At 36.6% G+C, this 17,290-nt stretch overlaps 1 long non-coding RNA gene across 1 annotated transcript; it reads left to right on the top strand.

Annotated features, from left to right (window-relative positions):
* Positions 1-4,214: 4,214 nt before the first annotated feature.
* Positions 4,215-9,757, top strand: LOC141424046 (uncharacterized). The gene is made up of 2 exons (XR_012448869.1): positions 4,215-4,274; positions 9,239-9,757. It is a non-coding gene; the product is annotated as an uncharacterized lncRNA (long non-coding RNA).
* The last annotated feature ends 7,533 nt before the right edge of the window (positions 9,758-17,290 follow it).

The raw sequence follows: 17,290 nt of genomic DNA, 5'->3' as shown, positions 1-17,290 counted from the left end.
TAGTGTATTAACACTATCAACTGCTAAGTGTGAAAAATCACTTGTTTAAAAGTGTGTAAGTTATCTTGATTTTTTTCACTGAAAACGTAACAAAATATATTCTGTAAATAAGCAGAGAGTTTAATTTTAAAAAGAATAAAAGACATTTTAAGGGAAATGAATAAAATATAATGTCATTAACCATCAAACATTGTAGAAGTAACCATTTTTAAAGAAAATCCTTTATAACTGGGTTTTAATTTTCTGAATCCATGCTTCTTTCATAGAAATAAAGAATCAAATACTAGGTAAAAAAAAGAACAACAAAAAAGCCAGATGAAATTACTGTCAGGGGTATAATCTCAAGGGAGTAACTTTCATCTTATATCAAAATATTGAAAGTTAAATGCAAATATACTTAAGTTAATATAAAATAAAGTTTATGATACCTAAAATAAAGAATAAGGATTAATGTGCTATGCCTTTGTATCTGTAATAGGTTTCTTTTGAGCAAAGGAATATATGAAAAACAGATACCACATCATCATCACCTTGGGAGAGAACTGTATGTCACAAAGGATGGCATTCTGGCATAAAGTACTCACTAGTACTTTGAAGAACGTCAGAATGACCTCAGAAGCATGCCTTTCTGAACTTCTGCCCTTCATTCTCTTGCTCCCATTTTTCCCCCAAAGAAGGCTATAGAAATAAAGAATTTCTGCGTAAAAGCTGGCTGCTCTAATTTGAATACAGGTAGTGTCCCTAGAGGGTCCATTGTAATTAAAACTTGATCCACAGGGTGGCATGTTGGAATGTGTGGAACCTTTGGGAGTAGGACTTGTGGGAGGCTCTCAGTTCGTTGGAGATTTGTCCTCAGAAGGGATAGAACACCAGATTCTATTTCTGATTTCTTCTTTGGCAATGTAAGATCTTTCACAAACAAGTACCCCAACCATAGTTGCTGTCATTCATTGCTCTCACCAGAGGCCAAATCAACAAGGACACCTGATCTTGGAGTTTGAACCTCTGAAACTATAAGCTAAATAAAAAATTTCTCTTTATAAAATTTGCTACCTCAAACATTATGTTTAATCTACTAGACATAAATAAATTCTCTGATTTATCTTAAATGAGAATCGATCTAAGAACTTCATTTTAAAATGGGTCCTACCATATTCTCAGGAGGAAGAAATGCCACACAGAGAAGCCAGTAAGTATCCAAACAGAGAGGCCTTGCTGAGATTGCCACTCTGTTACCATTGGGTCAACCCATTTTGTCCACTTGCATTGTCTATGCCTGTTCATCACGCATTACATCTAAGCACAAAACTAGACAGTTTTCTCCAGGTCATTGTATGTTCATTTCTGGGCTTATATAAAACTTTTATTAGATAAATCTGTTATACTTTCCTCTTACTACTCTGTTTCTTGTTCTAGAAGTGTTGGCTGTGAACCTAATGATTAGTGAGGGTAACATATTACGTCTTTCTGCCCCTACAATCACTCGATAGATTCAATACCATTTGGATTTTAGTGTTCGCGGCTATAGGAATGCTTCTATTAACTTACTCACTCCAAACATTTTTATTGAGCACAACATACTATCTGATAACACCATGGTGGAGGTTAGGCATGAGAAAGTGAATATAAGTGGTTGAAGTTACCATCTTACAAGAAAAGACACAGATATCATAACTAATTACACAAGCAATTATTATAATCAATAAAAGTGCTGAAGAGGAGAAGTAACTATAGGGGCCATGAGAATGTGGGTTGAGAGGGACTCAACTAGCTCATGATGATAAACAAGTGAATGAGACTATTTCTTTCCCAAGAACAGTTCACTATCCACTCAAAGGGATGTAAACCTGAGCTTTGATTCCAATTGATGCAATTAAAATTTTATGTTGGAACTATGATCAATGCTCGTGGAATCAATCACATTGAAACTACAGATGAGAAAGTTATAAAGGAATTTAATAAGGAGGTAAATTTTGAATTTGAAATATTAGCATGAGTAGTTATTTTTCATGTAGACTGGAAAATGAAGAAATTATTACTGAGGTGATAGTTTTTCAAAGAATATTACAACATTTTATAAAAATATTACATCTTTTGAAAATAAAAGTAGGCTCAATTTTGCTGGAGCAAAGCATGTAATACAAAATAAACCAATAAGCTTACTGAAAAATAGATTGTGACTGCTTTTTAAAGGTTTTTTACTTGTGCTAAAGAATTTGAATGTTATAGTAAAAAGTAATGAGTGGAGGCACATATCTGTATCTGTTTGCAGGAGGATCAAAAGTTCATGACCAGCTTGGGCTACATGGCAAGATCCCACCTCAAAAAATGAATATAACAATCTTTATAGTCTGTGGAGAACAGAAAAGAATGAAAATAGGATAGTGATGATAAGAAAATCATATGAAACTTTTCTCAATAACTATAGTTTCAGAGAACAATGGCGATCTCTTCAAGAAGGAGGAGAGGGTGAGTTTGACCCTGAAGGTGAAAGATAATTACAATTAGTTAGGGCAAAAATGACAAAATAAACATATAGATGAGGGGAGGATTTAAGTTTTGTATACATTAAGTAGGAGTGACTGCAATAGAACAAAGAAGTGACAGATAGTAGACAGTTGAAATAATAAATATGGTACTCTGGAATTAGATATGTGGATATAGATTTGGGAATCATTACACCACATAGATGATATTTATTATTGTGGATATTGATAAAATCACACAGGCAAACCACTTACAAAAAGAAAGAAGACAGTCACCATAGAGAGGAGTAGTGAAGAGTTGTCTACTCTGCTAGTTAGCTGCATGAGACTCACAGATTTATGGCAATAAATCCAACACCACTGGATTGAATCTAAAGTGATGCCCTAAAAAGTTATTTTGACATTATGTATTTCATAAACCTTTTAAAATAAGAAAACATTTTGTTGACTTTTCCAGCAGTATAAATAGTCATAGACTATTTTAAGAGTTAAAATAAAATAAATGTAAAATTTGTGTCAGACTTTCTGAGAAAATCTTAAACTAGTTAGTTCATCTTTATGAAATGTTAAAATCAACACCACAAAAGTATTGCACAAGACCAGTAACGTAGGGCAGCTAATTATGCTTTGAAATAAGCAAAACTATTCAATTCCTCATGTGGCAATCCATTGAAAGGGAAGCCACCTTTTCCTCATAAAAAAATAAGCTGCTTTACAAGTAAAATCACCCTTCTTGTTCTCAGATGTTTAGCTCTTGTTTGTTAGGGATAGTTGCCAAGAAATTTCTAAACACAATGCACAACTCTGGATGAGTGATTGAAAAAAGTAATGGGGAGAAACAGGTGCCTAATGAAGAACCAAGTGAATACATCCCATGTGACAAGGTTTGCAGAGCCATGTTTTTTTCAAGTCTATAAGCAAAGTTCAACAATGTCAAAGACAATTTTATCTAAATTGATTTAGTGTCAACATTTATTCTTATATCTGCCTAAGATTCCACTAATCCTAAATAATATCAGTACACCCAGGCCAACAGACAGACTGAAAAATAAACAGAAAAGTGCTCAGTGAACTTTTATTAATTGCTACAGCTAATTCAGTAGTTCAGACATCTTTTATTATATGACTTCTTTTCCCTAGAGAAAATACGAAAGCTTGAAGTAGTGGATGAATAAGTTGAAAATACATAATAACAATTTTAAAATATAATGTAGCATTTATAATTAGGCAGTTCATCTCTGTAGCCATCATTCTGTTGGAAATTTCTACTACATGGCTTGGAGAAACACGGACTTAGCTTCTAACTAATACTATCCATTCAATACAAAGACTTATTTGTTGGGTCATATGTATTCATATAAAATACATATGTATTTTAGATATGGAGATTGGATAGGAACAAGGAAAATGATATATGATTTCTTTTTTCAAGTATATGGTGATGTAATTGATGAGATAAACACAAAAACAACTCCAGACCATGTAAGTGAAATAGTAAGGGAACGCACACTTAAAATATCTTCTACCTAGAGGAAGGCAGGATCAGAAAAGATTCCACAAAAGAGATACCACTTGAGAATCCTCAGGATTTGAGTTTTATTTTTATTTAAAAGTCAGCAGTTTAATTTTGCTGTTGAATTTCATAGCCAGGATTGTTGTTACACTTTAACTCAAATAGTCTAGATGTTGCAACAGTAAATACAACATGCAAAGAAGTTGGGTTATCAAATTCTGGAGCTGCAAATGAACTTTGAATTTGGATCCAGGATGTTACATTTGAAGGATGAGGTATGATTTTTCTCTTTTCTCTCCAGAATAAAAGGTATAAAGGTTAGTTAACCTAGCACTTTGGGCCCCTCTGAATTGGGGGAACTCTTTCTCCTTCTATCATCAAATCTTTGAGTACTAAAACCAATTAAGGCAGCACTCTAAAGAACAAGAAAGGCCCTGGGAAGTAGTACTCTTATTTTCTTTATACCTGTTTCCTCTTCTTCCTTCCTTGTTTTTTTTTTTTTTTCATTTTTATGAGATAAGGTCTTGTTGTGTATCCCAGGCTGACTTTGAACTTGTGATTCTCCTGCCTCAGTCTCCCAACTGCTCACATTAGAAGTACTCTTTTTCCTTTCCTTGCTATATGAAGTAATAGTAATAAAATGAAATAACCTTAGCTGAGTAGGTCTGCTACTTCTCTGTGATCTTGGAAGTTCTCAAACCACCCTGAATAATCATTCTGGTTCTAAGACCTACTCACTGTGATTACTGTGATGATATTTAAAAGGTCATGTTTACATGTGACTCTTGTCACATCACTCACTAGAATTATACACATCAGTCTTTCCACCACTTTCTAATATCATGGTGATGCAATGATGACATGGTTAATGGAAATAAGTTGTATTGCTAAGCCTCAGTTAAATTTTCAGAAGTATTTTCTCACATCCTATTTACCTTAGTCCAGTTCAAATTTTCATCTGACTCTGACATTGTTCTTCTTGAAGTAAATATCAAGCATATTAAGTTGAGTTGTTATAATGACATTCAAGGTACAGTAATGACATAATTTCATGATTTGGCTCAATTGCTGCTCTACAATCAGTGAATCCATTCATTGTTGTTGATGAATTTCTAGTAACATCTTCAAGATAGATCACCAGAAGGCTGACTATTCATATCACATGAGAGTCCATTATTTTCCTTGTCTTTGCACTCTTGTCAATGTCTGTAACATAAGTATTGCTTGAAAAGCCCACAAGTAATTAAATGAGGAAGGATAAAAATCAGCAGGAAAGTTCTTATAAGTTAATTTGTACTCATTTAATAAATACTTACTGAGTAGCTACTATCTGCTCAGCCTTGTAAAAGACAGTGAGTATTCAATAATTCATTAAAAAGACGTCTGTGATTTCCACTTTCAGAGATTTTACCACCTAATATGAGAGGCATTTTGAAAACTAGTGAAAGAGCAGCATGGAATGTATGTTGATAGCTGCAGTGTTCATAGAAGAGGAGAAAGACCGTGGCGAACACAGACTAAGCAGTAGGAAATATTATCTTCTTTTTTTCATTTTTCTTTTATTATTCATATGAGGAAATATTATCTTATTGAAAACAAGATACTTCATGTAAAAGGCAGGTATACATTTGTAATGGAAAGATATATCTGTTATTTGATGTATCTGCTGTGGTTTGAATGTGTATCCCCCCAAAAAATGATGTGTTGAAAGAACTTGAGTGGAAAATGTAGCAGTGTGATGAGACATATCCTAAAGGGAGTTGTTTAGATCATGAGGGCTCTGCCCTCATGAGCAGATTAATACCAATTGCAATAGGGTTTGAAGCTCTTACTCTCTTACTCTCTCTTGCTCTTTCTTTGCCCTTATTCCATGTGACTATGCAACAAGCATGTCCTAAGCAGATGCTGGCCCTTTATCTTAAACTTCCCAGCATCCAGAGCTGTGAACCAATTTCTTTATAAATTTGTCCAGTCTAGGGAATTTAGTGATAGCAACACAAAGTCAACCAAGACAGTTCCAAGTGAAGATAAAAAGTAGACCTCAAGCTATAAGTATTTGTCAAGGACAAGGATCTAGAGTAGAAAACATGGCTAGAATGCAGTGATGTGGTGAGAAGGCAACAAACAAATTGAGGTGTTAATGGCAAGGACATTTTGTTTTCACTTTGTCCAAAAGGCAGCTGTAATCCATTTAAAGTGTTTTAAGTATGGGAGTAACAGCAACAACTTCTTTTTTTGTTATTTATTTATTTTTACCTTACTTATTTACAGGCTGAAAATCCCAAGGTGCATAGTCAGCAAGATGGGGTACCAGAGGAGCTGACATATGGCTCCAGTACAAGTTCAACAACTTAAGAAACATGAAAATTGATGGTGTAAGCTTCAGTTCAAATGCCAGCAGGCTCAGAATCTAGGAAGAACTGATGTTTGTGTTCAAGTGTAAAAGTGGGAAAGCCCAACTTTTCAGCTCAGAGTCGGGCAGGAGGAGTCCTTTTATACTCAGCCTTTTTATTCTATCCAAGTCTTCAACTGATTGAATGAGGCCTACCCACATTACGGAGGACAATATACTTAATTTAGTGCACTAATTCAAGAATGGGACAGAGGCTTAAACTCCTTATGGACAGAGTCCCATTCAATGGGTCTTATTTTCTCAATGGAGATCAAGATATGACTCTGTGCTCTAAAATCAAATGAGCACATGTGGGTAAGAAAGAACTTCCTGATAACTGGAACGTCTCTGAGCTGGAATGAGCTGCCCTTGGAGGTAGAGAGGAGTCTTTTTTCATATTAAGTTAGAAGTTGAATAGCAGTTGTTAGTAAAGATGTGGTTAAGAACCACACTGTGAGTTTGGCATAAAAAAATTCTCACTCAGAAATACTCCCACAGACACAGCTGGAATAATATTTAAGCAAATGGTTAGGTGTATACAATTAAACATCACAAAGTGTTAGGTGTAAAAAGAAGTTTATTGTACAGTTGGACATTGTTGGCTGCCTACTTAATCCTAACAGAACTCTGGTTTGGGAATCAATTCATATTTCACAAACCATATGCTTCAGTAAAAACAACCAACTTCCATCTTGAGAAAGATTAGTAAGAGGGAATTGTCAATACTTTTGCCAGTGATTGGTTGAAAAGTGAGCATGTGACCTAATTCTGGCCAATGAGACTTAAGCAGGAACCAGGAGAATGTGAGAAAGTTTATTTTCTAAGAAGGACTACGTGAAGAAATGGTCTCTTTTCTTCCTCTGCCATGTATTAGGCATGAGGATAATGCCTGCTTAACTCCTATCCCGCAGTTAGTGTGTGCAGGAAGCTAAAAATGAGAACAGAAAAATATGAGGAAAAATCTCCAAAGCCTTCCTTACCTCTTTACACATCCGATTGGTGAAGTATCACAGGGTTCTTATTTTATACCCTACTTTTGAGTCTGTTTCTGTCAGTTGTGGCTGTATCCTACCAGATATAATCATTAAAAAGATACATTTGGTGAGATTTAAAAAAAAAAAATTCAAGCTGGGTGCCAGTTGCTCACACCTGTAATCTTAGCTATTTGGGAGGCTGAGATGGGGAGGATTGCATTTCTATCCATACCAGCCTGAAAAAAAGTGTTTGTGAGACCTCATCTCAAAGGAGAAAAGCTGGATATGGTGGCATGCTTGCCTTCCCAGCTGTGGAGATCAGCATAAAATAGGAGGATCATGGTCCAGGATGTCCTGTACCATCAAAAACAAAAACAAATCCAAGATTTTTCAGTTAACGCAACAGAATTTATTATGAAAATGTACATTGCAAATATCCAAGAGTACAATGTAATGTGTAGCATGTCCAAAACTTGTAACCATGGAAACCGTTGTAGAGAAGAATCATGGGACTGATGAGAAATAGCTCTTTGGGAAGTGCATTCAAGAAATCTCCTAGGTTGGTTTTACTTATTCAAATTGTCTAAGTAAAATACCCAAAAAGGTTTCAAATAAACTTGCTATTTTTACATCTATTAATAATACAATAGCCTCTCTTCCACATATAGAATTTCCATTTTGTTCATTTTTGAAGGAATGTTAGGTGAGTTGTTTTTATACATCTTGTTAGGTTCATGATGGATTTATACTTGGGCAAAAATATTTGTTAGTCAAAAGATTTAAAGGAAAAGTAAAGACAACAACATTTACTGAATGTTGATTACGTGCTAGACACTGTGCCAGGTACTTTCACTTAGGATTGATACTCCAAATTTAGTCTAGGCAAAGGGAGGTAATGAGGAATATATTGAATTAAAAAGCAATGAACTCTGCTCCGTATGACTTCAGATATAGGTTAAAGTTCCTATCTGGAGGAAACGAGGCAGTGAGACTCCTTGTAGAGGGAGTTGCCCTATAGTGCTACCAAGCTGCTGTCTTCTTCACACAGGAGCATCTTTACTGTTGATCCTGTATGGCAGGCTTCTGTAGAGGTTATTTCATCAATGCCATCTCATACAAAGAAATATCCTTGCAATAGGTGGGAAGAAAGCACCTGGGCTAACTTTGATTAAATGAGAAATAGCACAGTTTCCTTAGAGCCCCAACATTCTATTCTGTTCCCCTCTGAAGAACCTCATTCCATCATTTGTAAATTCATTCTGATAAAAGGCTGAAGGCCTTAACTCATTTGGAGAATTACAGTTTAATTTAAAGTAAGTAAATTATTAAAAGTACTTTGAGATCAAAAGAAAAGTCTCTTTAATGGTAGCATTTTAGTAATAAGAAACTGGAGATATTTAGCAGCAGGGGAATTACTTTAAATTATACTAATTTTGCTTTTATGAAGTGATTTAATTTCCAAAGAAAATCTAAAAAAAAAAAATCTTAGGATATCTGCATAGTAAGAAACAAAAGTGAATATGTCGTTTTTTGCAATTTTAAAAATAAGCTGGGTTTTTTTTCAAAGTACCAGGCTCCTTTTTTAGTAGCTTAATATAATTTGAAACAAATTTCATAAAGCATGATATTTCCTTAGCATACTGATGTGTTCCAAGGTATTACATTAGAAAACACTGATTCATCTATGTGAAGAATTGTCTGGCCTGCCATTCCTATAAGTGGATCTATCCTCCAAATTGATACTTTTCCAGGATTTTTGACAAGGCACAAATGTGCTATTTTTGGCCTGGCCCATATGATCACATGCTTCACTATCCCTGAGTCTTCTGTTTGGTTACTTACCTTTTCCTTCTTGTTTCTTCGGTGCACAAAGGTCTACTTATTCCCTGAATTGCCAACTTGGAACAACTGCTGTTTGCTCATGGAGAATGTGAATGGGAGAACAAACATTGTGCTGAGATTTCTGACAGCCCTTCCCAAGTCCAGAGTGATTTCATTACACTGCTCTGAAGAAGCTTTCAATTTATGGTGACAACTGGGGCCTCGTGGGAGAAAACACTATCTTTGACTGTGAAGAAGGAATCATTGTCCTAATAATGTAGCAAATTCCTAAATGTGACCCAGACCTTTCTTCAGGACATTTAGTCAAGAAATACTTGGGATTACTTCAGATCCCTAAAGTGAGGGTTGCCACCAGCTTCCACAGCCATCAATTCGTGAAGGAAAAGAAATCTCTTCTTTCAGATAGAGGCTGGTCAGTGCCAAAGTTATTTATCAGAGCATAGACTTGGTTTCTGGGATTTAAGGTCAATTTACTTTATTTTTATTTAACAACAAACACATGAAGCAGTATGAATTTTCTACTCTTGGTGTTATAAATGCTCTAATGACATTGGTCTTAATGTCCACATTTTTTGTAATTAAAGCTGTTGGGGACCAGGCATGAACCCTGGACTGGGAGATAATGGAGTTTGCACAGTCTGTCCCTGGTGGGAGTTTGCACAGTCTCTCCTACTCTCATTCTTTCCAGAATCTGGTGTCTTGACCTTTGTTCTCACATCTCCTTGAAGAATACAACCTGCTGTGTCCACATACCAGCTCCTTGATGCAAAACTAGATAAAGTACCAGAACTCTTAGGAGATTCCCCGATGCCAGATTCATCAATACCTTAGATAAGGTGTCCTGTGTGCCTTGATGATTCCAGAACTGATGTGTTGTAAATAAACTTCTATAGCCTTAGGAAAATTAGCCCACCAAACCTCATTACTTTTACCTTGCATCAAAGAATTGTTAAAGCTTGATTTTTACCTGAGTCTTTTCCTTGCACTGACCTATAAAATAAACACTTTGGCTCAGGTAGGTGCTCATGTTTTCCACCAGGAACGTGCAGTCCTCCTGTCCCCAGCTTTCTGCTTTATGTTTTATGTCTGTATGTCTGTGTGTGTCTTATTTCTCATTCCCTGCCGCTCTTAGTCAGGTTCATGCAGCATACCCATGCAGGTCGCAGGCAAAAACCTTGATTAAGGCTGGGAGTAGTGGTGCATGCCCATAATCCCAAGGTGGAGGCTGGAGGATTGAGAGTTTGTAGCCAGCCTAAGCTATGCAGTGAGTTCAAGACTAGCCTGGACTACAGAGTAAGACCCTATTTCCAAAAACCAAGGATTAGGGAAGGGATGTAGTTCAGTGGTAAAGGGTTTGCCTAGTATGCCCACAGCCCTGGGTTCCATCTCTAATACCAAGCTTTAACTCTCTGAATAAAAATTCTACAATTCAGTATTTCATAGTCTGGTGTTTTCTGTTTCTAATTTGGAGTTTTAAAATTGGGTTTTCTCAATACAAGTAGATAGGTATCCTCAGCTAAACTTTTGATGTTAAGTTCCATTCATTTGTGCAATAATAGATGGTTCTAAAAATTAAATTTCTAAATTGGTTGTGGTGGTGCAGGTCTGTGATCCTAGTTACTCTGGAGGCAGACACAAGAGAATAATAGTTCAAGGCCAGCCTGGGCAAAAGTTATAGAAGCAGTATATCAAAAACAGGCCAGATGTGGTGGCACACACCTGTGGTCCCAACCACTCAGAAGGTGGAAGTAGGAAAAGTGCAGTTCAAGACCAGCCTAGGCAAAGTTTGTGTGATGTCCTGTCTGAAAAACAAAAGGCTAAAAGTGTGGCTGAAGTGGTACAGCACTTGTCTAGTAAGCATGAGGCCCTGAGTTCAATCCCCAGTACCACAATATTATTTAATTAATTTTCTAGCTGTGTACACCTCTAATCTCAGCCATTGGGAGGCAAATACAGGAAGATAATGATTTGAGGCCAGCCTCTGCTACATAGTGAGTTCAGGGACAGCCTGAGCTTTCTCAAATAAACCAAGCTCTGAGGGGCAGCTCAGCAGCAGATCACTTGTCTAGGACTCAATTCCAGTACCACTAAAACTAATCAAACAAACAAATAATAAATAAAAAAAATCGGTGACATTTGTAAAGGAAATTTTCCTTTTTGCTGCATTACACAAATTTCAAAAATTAATTATCAGTATATTCATTATTAAATATAGTTTACATGGATCAGTGTTGAAGACTAAATGTCAAACATACTTGAGGCTAGTTTGATTTCTAATATTATTTAATTTGCACTAATTGATTCAGTCTGGATGGAATATCGACTTTCTGCTCAAAATTGTGGTACCCAAATCAGCAATATTGTTTTCTTGTGAGAAACCATTGCAGGCCTAATTTCAGATCTATGGAGTTAGAGTCTGTCAAGAGCCTAGGAGATTTGTGTGCTTGTAAAAGAGAACTGGATCAATAATTAGGTCATATAAGTCCTATTCTCTTGGTTTCACTGGTAAGCAAAAGTACCATAATTTCTAGACTTTGACTAATCAAGCTAACCTTTAAATTCTCTTCAAGTTCTAGCAATCATTGCCAAATGTGAAACAAGTTTACATGTACTTAAAAGACGCAAATAGACTTTAGATGTTTTGTTCTTTAAATTCTAAGAAGTAAGTTTATAAATTATTTAACTATGTTTGTAAAAATAAAATTGAAATAATTCAAAATGATATCTGTTGAAATGTTTTGTCAAATACTTAACAGAATTCCCATACTTGAACCTCTCTTTATCCCCACAGGCATGCTTATCATTCTTTTCTGTCTTCAAAACTACATGCTGTACATTCTTCACTGAGTTCCTTTCTTCTAATTATCTAAGAGACACTTTTATGTATTACGTTTGAACAATGTCAACTAAGGAAGGGCAGTAGGTCTCCTGCATGAGAGAAACTCTAGGCTTTGGATCTATTTCAATTAACTGAGACATTTCAAATTACTATCAGTATTTTATCTTCAGTGCTTACACTATGCAATACTTACTTTGCCTTAGGGAAAAATGGGCATTTCTACTGGATTGTATTCACTTTATAAATATTTATTGTGCCTTGCTTTCTCATACTTATGACTAGGGTATTATTTCAGGGAAGATCACAATGCTTCAAATACAGTAAAAATGCATTAAGAATATACTAATTAAAGTAATGAATAAGTAGAAATTTTATTAATTAAAAATGATTTTCAAAGATAACAGACCACCTCAGTCATGTCATGCCCTCCTTCCATTTTCCAAGTCTTCCTCACTGTTTTAGGCCTTGGAATTATAAAGAAGTACATGTGTTTCAATGTACTCTTTAAACACTGGAAGTAAAATGCTAACTACTATTAGAAATAGCTTCTCGGAGATCCAAGATGGGGACTAGGGTGCAGAAGAGGACAGCGTTAGCTCCGTAAATCAAAAATCTTGCTGAGATGCTGGAGCCACACTTGGTAGAAATAAAACACCAAGAAGAATCAAAACATCAACACCCTGAACCCCCAGCCCATACAAAGCTCTCCATGCTACATTACACTGAGAAAATAGGAGGGCTCCCATGCCACCAGATCCAGCTCCAAACCTGCTTGGGAGACATCTGGTAGACCAACAGGTGAGCACCAAGTATCATGTGGTATTCCCCCAACCACCCCTGGGCTAAATCAGCATAGCCCCCCTGGGCAGACTGATCCCCTGACTGCAAACAAAACAAAACAAAACAAAAACTGAACAATAAACAAGGAACTGAAAACTAACACACAGCAGAAGGGGCAGGGTGCTGTAAGCACACCGGAGAATGGGGGGGTGGAGCTGATCTTTGTGTGAACTTTCAGTAAACAAAGGCTGGAAAGACAGAAGGGCCAACAGTGGGCGAGTGATAAGCTGCTGCCTGAAATAGAGCAGGTAGCAGTCCATAAGGCTCATCTCCTGAGCCAGTGATCAACATCCAAAGTCAAATGACACTGCAAAATTGAAAAACAACCAGCAAACCATCATGACACTCTGACAGCAGGGGGCCAGCTGAAAGCTGACAGATCACTGACCTTGCCTCAGAGAAAGGAGGCTAGGCAAAGAAACAATCCCCCAGTAAACCAATGCAACAAAAACCCAACTCCAAAGCAGGATGGCTGGTGGGTTACAGAGCTGATCTCTGGAACCTGAGGACAAGCCACACCTCACTAAGGGAGGAGCTGACTAAGCAGCTGCTGCTCAAAGACAGAAGAAAAACTGGCAAGACTCCCATCCACCTGGCGAAACTAAGACAGAGTCTCTGCTTAAATACCAGCACCAGGACTGGATGCTGAAGGAGTAACACCAGAACTACTAAGACTGAAATTCTATTGTTACTGAACCTGAAGATTTTTTGTGTGTGTTTATTTGTTTGTTTTGTTTGTTATTTGTTTTTTGTTTGTGTTTGTTCATCTCTCCCCATTGATTTCTTTGTTTTTTGTTGTTGTTTTGTTTTGGCAGTTTTACTGTTGTGAGTTAGTTAATACTAAATTACACCCAGACCAGGAATACTGAGCTAAAAGCCCAATACACCCAAAAAGCAAAGTTTAACCAAGGGAAAGAAAACAGGTGACTGAAATTACCAATAGCCTATCAAGAGCATGGTTACACAGTACCAAGTGGAGCAATGGGAAGATGAAAAAGGGATGGAAACAATTCTTCCCCCAAAGATAATTTAATACAGGATTCAGAGGGAAATGAAGAAAACAGACATCCAGTTCCAGACTCCAACAAAATAAAGACAAATGACACCAAGGAATCCAGAGATGCCCACAAGAACAACCTCAAAGAAGAAATCCTGCAAGTAATCACTGAGAATTTCATGGAGATGTTACTAGACATGGTCGACCAAAATGTACAAGATGCACTCAAGAAATTCCAAGACACCAAAGATAAAGAATATGAGATGACACAGAAACAAATAAATGAACTTATATGAGCCCTAAATAAACACCAAAAGTGAAACATAAAACACTATAAATAGAGAGGTAAATGAACTAAAGATGAAAATTGACAATATTAAAGAGGAAGTGACCCATGATATGGAAAACCTCAGAAAAGAGAATGAAACAGAAATACAAAACACAATGGAAGGCCACTCCAGCAGACTAGAACAAGTAGAAGACAGAATCTCAGAACTTGAAGATAAAATGGAAATTAAAGGAAAATCTGAAGAGCTACTAGTTAAACAACTCAAGACCTGTGAAAGGAATATGCAAGAACTTACTGACTCCATTAAAAGACCAAATCTGAGAATCATGGGCATTGAAGAAGGAGAAGAGGTGCAAGCAAAAGGGATTTGTAATATATTCAACAAAATAATAACAGAAAATTTCCCAAATCTAGAGAAAGCTATGCCCATTCAGGTACAAGAAGTCTCCAGGACACCAAACAGACTTGACCAAAATAGAACTAACTAACCTATGACATATTATTATTAAAACAACAAGCACAGAGAACACAGAAATAATATTGAAGGCTGTAAGAGAGAAAAAAAAAATATATAAAGGTAATCCCATCAAAATCACAGCAGATTTCTCAGCAGGAACCTTAAAAGCAAGAAGGTCATGGAGTGAGATTTTCCAGGCACTGATGAAAATAACTTCAACCCTAGGATACTCTACCCAGTAAAACTAACATTCAAAATAGATGGAGCAATAAAAGTCTTCCACAATAAGCAGAAACTAAAACAATATATGACCACCAAGCTACCATTTTCTGTGCACAGAAAATGAAAGCCTACAAAACCATGAAAGGGAAGGCAGTACCAAACCACAGGAAAAGAAAAGGCAAGAAAGTAGAGAGTAACACTGATTCAGCTACACACAATCAAACCCTTAAACAACAAAACCAACTAGATGACAGGAATCACCATATACCTATCAATACTAACACTGAATGTTATGGACTTAATTGCCCCATTAAAAGACACCATTTGGCAAACTGGATGAAAAAGGAATATTCAACAATCTGTTGCTTACAGGAGACCCACCTGATCGACAGAAACAAGCACTGGCTTAGGGTAAAAGGCTGGAAGAAGATTTACCAAGCTAATGGCCCCCGAAAATAGGCAGGAATAGCAATACTTATCTTGGACAAAATAGACTTCAAACTTACATTGATCAAATGAGGTAAAGAAGGACACTCCATACTAATAAAAGGGGAAATACAATAAAAGGAAGTAACAGTTATCAACCTATATGCATCCAATGTCAGTGCACCCAATTTCATTAAACATACTCTGAAGGATATAGGCAAAGAAATTGTCAAAGTATCCCTATTTGCAGACAACAAGATCATGTATCTTAAAGACCCAAAAAACTCTACCCAAAAGCTCCTGAACACCATAAACAGATACAGCAAGGTGGCAGGATACAAAATCAACTTAGAAGAATCATTAGCTTTTCTATACACCAACAGCAAACAAACTGAGAAGGAATATATGGAAACAATTCCATTCACAATAGCCTCAGAAAAAAATCAAATACCTAGGAGTAAACTTAACAAAGGATGTGAATGACCTCTACATGGAAAACTACAAGCTCCTGAAGAAAGAGATTGAGGAAGACTACAGAAGGTGGAGAGATCTCCCATGCTCATGGATTGGTAGAATCAACATAGTAAAAATGGCTATGCTACACAAAACAGTCTACATCTTTAATGCAATTCCCATCAAAATCCCAATGACATTCATCACAGAGATTGAAAAATCTACCCTAAAGTTCATTTGGAAACACAAGAGACTGCGAGTAGCCAAGGCAATACTCAGCAAAAAGAGCAATGCTGGAGGTATCACAATACCTGACTTCAAACTATATTACAAAGCAATAGCAATAAGAACAGCATGGTACTGGCACAAAAACAGACATGAGACCAGTGGAAAAGAATGGAGGACCCAGATACGAATCCACACAACTATACGCACCTTAATTTTGACAAAGGTGCCAAAAACATCCGATGGAGAAAAGATAGCTTCTTCAACAAATGCTACTGGGAAAAGTGGTTATCCGCCTGCAAAAAACTGAAACTAGATCCATGTTTATCACCCTGTGCTACTATCAACTCAAAATGGATCAAGGACCTTAATATCAGATCTGAAACTCTGAAGTTAGTACAGGAAAGAGCAGGGAATACTCTGGAAGGAATAGGTTAGGCAAGGACTTCCTCAATAGAATCCCAGCGGCCCGGGGGTTCGCTAAGAAAAAGGATGGATAAATGGACTACATAAAATTAAAAAGCTACTGCACAACAAAAGAAATAGTCTCTAAACTGAAGAGACCACCCACAGATATACATCAGATAAAGGACTGATAAACAGAATATACAGGGAAGTCAAAAAAACTAAATTCTCCTAAAAAATCAATGAACCAGTAAAGAAATGGACAACTGAACTAAACAGAATTTTCTCAAAAGAAGAAATTCAAATGGCAAAAAAAAACACATGAAAAAATGCTCACCATCCCTAGCCATAAAGAAAATGCAAATCAAAACCACACTAAAATTCCACCTTACCCCTGTTAGAATAGCTATCATCAAATACACCACCAACAACAGGTGTTGGCAAGGATGTGGGGAAAAAGGAACTCTTGTATACTGCTGGTGGAAATGCAAGCTAGTGCAACCACTGTGGAAAACAATATGGAGGTTTCTTAAAAATCGAAACATAGATCTGCCATATGTTCCAGCAATCCCACTCCTAGGGAGATACCCAAAGGAATGCAACTCAGGTTACTCCTGCACACCCATGTTTATTGCAGTGCTATTCACAATAGCCAAGTTATGGACACAGCCAAGATTCCCCACTACTGATGAATGGATTAAGAAAATGTGGTATTTGCACACAAAGGAATTTTACTTAGCCATGAATAAGAATGAAATCTTATCATTACAAGTAAATGGATGGAACTGGAGAACATCAACCTGAGTGAGGTTAGCCAGGCTCAGAAAATCAAAAATCATATACTCTCCTTCATATGTGGACTTTAGATCTAGGGCAAATGCAGCAATGTTGTTGGACTTGGGTCACATGCTAAGGGGAGAGCACATATGG

The sequence above is a fragment of the Castor canadensis genome, chromosome 6, assembly GCF_047511655.1.
Source record: "Castor canadensis chromosome 6, mCasCan1.hap1v2, whole genome shotgun sequence".
Taxonomy (NCBI): Eukaryota; Metazoa; Chordata; class Mammalia; order Rodentia; family Castoridae; genus Castor; species Castor canadensis.
The sequence above is the reverse complement of the archived record's forward strand: the minus strand, read 5'-3'. Positions and strand labels throughout refer to the sequence as shown.